The following is a 5,175-nucleotide window of genomic DNA, read 5'->3' as shown; positions in this document are numbered from 1 at the left end:
ATACCATCTCAACTATGCTGCTGTTCCACGTGAAACAGCAGCATAATCGAGATGGTAGGGTGTGAATGGGTAAATTGTTGCCATTTTATATTTCTAATTTTGTGCATGCGCATAGTTTGTTTTTAATTTGGTTGACTATACATTATGGTAGGGTCATTTGGGCACCGTCTGTGAGAAAAACACCCTTGTGATTCAATTCACTCTGCCAGAAATTTGGAAACCACCTTTTTGTTGACTTTTCAAGAATGTTTTGTGACTTTTGTTTTTTGAGCCAATTAAAACTTATCAGCATTTCTTTAATAAAAGATCATCCATGTACTGCTTTCAAAGAAGAGATGAAACAAGCTATGGCCAAAAGCAAAACAAAACTTCTTGACTCTTGCTAAGCACTTAGGGCTAGATGTCTCCATTAAATTGTATCTCCATTTCTAATGAAGTACTGCTAAATTTGATTTGTCTCTCTCTCATGCACACATTTAGACACATTCTCAGGCATGGCTGTGTAATAAGAAGCTTGTTTCTCAACTACATGGTTCAGGGTTCAGTCATACTGCATGGCACTTTGGGCAAGTTTCTTCTAGAGCTTCAGACAGATCAAAGCCTTGTGAGTGGGTATGGTAAACAAAATTGACAGAAACTCGTACATACGTTACGTACTTCATTAGAAATGGAAATACAATTTAATGGAGACATCTAGCCCTATGTGCTTAGCAAGAGTCAAGAAGTTTTGTTTTGCTTTTGACCATAGCTTGTATCTTTTCTTTGAAAGCTGTACATGGATGATCATTTATTAAAGAAATGCTGATAAAAAGATTTAATTGGGTAAAAAAAAAAAAAAAAAAGCACTAAACATTTTTAAAAAGTCGACAAAAAACTGTTTCTGTGTAAAGAAACATATAGAATATATATATATACATTGCAAGGTGAGGACCATGACTCATGGTCAAAAAATGGCCAGCGGACTGAAAGTAGAGGTTTCAAATTCTTGGCTGGACTTCCTGTTACAAAGGTAAAATATGGACAGCAAAAGAATTTCAGAAAGATGTGGCTATATTGATATGTTGAAACTGGCAATAGGCATACCAATAAAGACAAATATTAACCTGAATATTGGCAGTATTGGCCACCCTGAATTTTATAATCTGTGAAAATTAAGCATTTTGGTTACTAACCTTACTACATTTAATGAATTAAAATATATTAATTTCCTTTTCTGTTCTGTATTTAAAAAAAAAAAAAATTTGATGTAATTGTTTCCCTTTTGTTTATTTTAAATGTTTATTTTTTTCCAGCTATGCAACAGTCCATTCTCATAATTCTAATGCTGCAATATGCTACTCTTGTAGGGCTGTCAATTATAGTTGGTGGACCTTATTATGCATTACTTGGTTTGGTAACTGGTAAGCAACATTATCCATTTATAATTTTAATGCACACATACACACATGCTCACACATATATGTATGTGTGTTCATAGTGTACATAGTTACAGCCGAAAAGTTCTAAACATGTCTAGGGAAGAGTTGTTTATGATTATTGCAGTTGACACCTTGCTTCTCATTATTCAAATTTCATGATCCTGACTATCACACAGGATGTGAACAGGAGTATAGGTCATCTGTTGTTAAGAATATGTAGGTAAGAGTATCAAGAAGCAGTAGATCATTTGTGGAAAGGTAAAGAAAAGAGAGAAAAATCATGCTTTTTCTAACAATTTTGGGTTGTGGCTGGAGGGGACATTATTGATATTTAGATGTTGGTTGGCTTTTATAATGTGTGATTAAAATGTTTATATCAGTTTTATTGCACAGAATGAGCAAATTAATTATGTTAAAGAATACAGTGAAATTTATAAGAAAAACAAGCATAGTCAGTTTATATCAACACTATTATTATTTATGCTTTATTTTATTGATATAATAAAGATGAAAGATAAATGTAGCGTTGACAACCAGTTTCTTCAGAAACTGGTAATTAAAACTAATTATTATAAATTATCTAGTTTTTATTGAATCATTTATGCTAATTTACTTAGCTTCATTCTTTTTATAATTTTCACAATTTTTGCGTTATATATCATATTACAATATTGGTTTCAAATTTTGGCACAAGGCCAGCAATTTTAGAGGGAAAGGATAGTCAGTTATATCAACACCAGCATTCAACTGGTACTTATTTTATTGAACCTGAAAGGAAGTAAGACAAAGTCAACCTTGGTGGAATTTGAACTCAGAATGTAAATAATCAGAGAAATGCCTCTACCATTTGCCACCTTATGTTACAATATTAAATGCTTTATATTAGTTTGTTAAGGTATCACCAATATCTTCGTCTTTATGGAATGATTGAAAGGAAAGGATACATGACTTAGTGATTTTTCTCTTCAGTAACCCACTAAAGGATTGAGGTTCAGCTCTGCAGCTTAAAGAAACATTTATCAATTGTACAATAGTTCCATTCACTATTTGGTGCATATCTTACAGCTAAATAAGCTGAAATGCTTACCAAATAGTTAATTTAAAAAAGAAAATTGTTTGCTCCTGTTTTAATTAAGGATTAAAAATATGCTTGATATGATGTTATAACAATAACACAAATAAAAAATTTTTTTATGAACCACTTATTTATATTTATTTTCTTTTACAGGTTTTATATATGTTTTTTATCTAGCATGGAAATATACTCCTAATTAAAGAATTATAAAATTGCTGTAATGTATCAAATCTTACAGAATTAATGCTATCAAAGATTGAACATCACTCTCTATTTTATAACCATTTTTCGTCTTTGCTGGCATGGATATAGATTGTCTCTCCAAACTAAAACAAAAAGAGCATTAATTCTGAAACAAGTGTTCCACATCAGGACACTTCCTTAACAATAGTCACTATGTGACCTACTTTTCATCATACATCAACGAATGTTTGAGCTCGTCATCCTGGCCGTACACACAAAAGAAAAAAAATTAATATTTTGAAAATTGAACTGTTAAATATTTTTAAAAAATGATATAACAATTAAAATTGCTTACTGATGTCTTCCATCTCTTGTCATACTTTCAGAAAACTGCTTGTAAAAAGGTTAAGGCAAGTAAAATAAGCTTTGACTATGGACACAACTTAGTGTTACACTGTAGGTTTTGATATGGTTTAAACCTTATTTATCATCAGTAACAATAAAATGCTTAAAGATATTAATTTTACTGACTTTCATCGGGCAATGCACATAACATCCATACCTTATTTACAATAACCACCATGTTGGTTGGTTGTGTTTTGTGCAGCAAAAAATAGATGAGTTGATTATATGAAACATTTACATTCATGAATTTGGTGAAAAATAAAAGATTACAATGACTAACAAACCAAAAAGAAGTTAATGTTGTATAAGAGTTAGCATTTATTCTCTCCATTAGTTCATAGCAAGTTTCTTTCTTGTTTCTTCTTTTCAGAATCAATTCAAGGTCAGTTCATGGAAATTCTGCTTTTCTATTTCTTTTCTGTTTGTTTACTGTATCAGATTGAAGACAAGGTTATGGTTAATTCCACAAAATAATTATTTGAAGGGAATTAAAACATGAAATATTTGCTGAATTCTAACAGTTCTTTCAGAATCAATTAAAAAATTTTCTAATGCTTTTATTTTCTAAATGCTTCTTGTCTTTATATATATTTTTGCTTCCTTTTAAATGTTTTTCCTTATTTTTTCCCCTTCTGCATACAATTGCATGCTCAGGGCTATTATAGGAAGCTGTAAGCTATAAGGTCTTTCTAAAGATCCCATTTGGTATTTATTAAAGAATAAGGAAAATATGAGAAAAGTTGATATTGAAGCATAATTATAAAACGAGGGAAACCTACATATTTGTGGAAATAATTTGTTTATGTTAATTGCTGTTAATTAACCTAGAAACTGTAGTGAATGGAATGAAAACAATTCTGAAATTTTGAGAGGTTCATTCAGCTGTAGCTTATTTAGCTTATACCTAAATGCAATCCTAATTTGTTGCTTATTTCAGTTCAGTTCTTTTCAAGTACACTTATGATCAAATTATGAAGGAATATGCCTTGTGGAAATGTGTCACTTATCTGTTTAACTAATCTGATTGGTCAGGAAATAACTAGCATGAAATACTCCTTTTTGGTGTCGACTTGTAAAAACTGTGCATACAGCATTTTTACCAATGCACTTTGATGGTTGATTCTCACATATGTAATATTGAGTTGAAATACTTCAATCAGCTGAGATTATCTAAATAATTAGAAGACAAAATTCTCTCTCCAGTGGTGTTTAAAGTCTAAGAACAAGCTCTAATAATAACTACTGATAGAAATACTAGACAATGCAAATTCATTTGGTCTTTAAAACCAACTGCACATCATTCTGTTACTTTCTGATCTATTCTCCTTCTTGAACCACTCCTATATCTCTCTCCATTCTGGTATTTCTCCTCAATTATACCTTCACTCTTGTTCATCACTCACTACATTTATCCACTCCTATTTTTAACCACTTCTTACTCCCACTTACACGCTTAGGAAAGTATTTACTCTCCTTCTCTCTCATGATCCACTGTCTATATCCTCTCTTACATTTACCTTGCACTGGCATTCCATCCTTTCCATCTTTTTTTTTCTCCTCAGCTACTTCGACTACCCCTATGTATAATTTGGGACAGCCAAGTATCTCCTCTATAGCAAGATACCTATGCTTGTCCCTTATCATAATGTAGTAGGGGAAATTTAACATATGATGGTAGTAAAAAAAACCCAACCTCAAATTGTGTTGCCACTGTGACCAGAGGAATCTTTATAACCATATCCATGTATAATGTTTATCCCTTCCTTTTCCTTATAAGAGAAAGGCTGGTTGCTCCTTTAAATCACTAGATAAAAAACAAATAGAATCAGGGACAGTTAAAATTCTACCTAGAATTAATTACTAGCCTGCTAGCCTTGGCTATGTCAAGATGGTTTTTTTGTATTCTTCTTTCCCACTTAGATTGTTTTAAATGTTGTCACAACAGTAATATGTCCATTCTGCTGTAATGAAGTTTTCAGTAAATTTTCTGTATCCTTGTGCAGCTGAAGATTGCTCTGCATTTTACATTTAATGTAATGCTCGCATTACTTATATAAATGGAGTGGCATGAAACGTGTGTACTGCAATAACCTT

General features: G+C 31.6%; 1 protein-coding gene and 1 long non-coding RNA gene across 3 annotated transcripts in view; one reads left to right on the top strand and one right to left on the bottom strand.

Moving 5' to 3' along the window:
• The window catches only part of LOC106878741 (TP53-binding protein 1), a 30,195-nt gene extending 27,002 nt beyond the window's left edge, over window positions 1-3,193 (top strand). For both annotated transcript variants that reach the window (XR_008263894.1, XR_008263895.1), the window contains 2 exons: window positions 1,293-1,400; window positions 2,647-3,193. The gene's annotated coding sequence lies outside the window, so the exon portion shown is untranslated. The remainder of the gene's footprint in view (window positions 1-1,292; window positions 1,401-2,646) is intronic.
• Window positions 3,194-3,375: 182 nt separating this feature from the next.
• Window positions 3,376-5,175, bottom strand: part of LOC128247570 (uncharacterized) — a 4,264-nt gene continuing 2,464 nt past the window's right edge. The window contains exon 2 of the long non-coding RNA XR_008263896.1: window positions 3,376-3,510. This is a non-coding gene — a long non-coding RNA (uncharacterized LOC128247570). The remainder of the gene's footprint in view (window positions 3,511-5,175) is intronic.

Source organism: Octopus bimaculoides, chromosome 4 (assembly GCF_001194135.2).
Source record: "Octopus bimaculoides isolate UCB-OBI-ISO-001 chromosome 4, ASM119413v2, whole genome shotgun sequence".
Taxonomy (NCBI): domain Eukaryota; kingdom Metazoa; phylum Mollusca; class Cephalopoda; order Octopoda; family Octopodidae; genus Octopus; species Octopus bimaculoides.
Note: the sequence above shows the minus strand (reverse complement) of the source record. Positions and strands in the feature narration are given on the sequence as shown.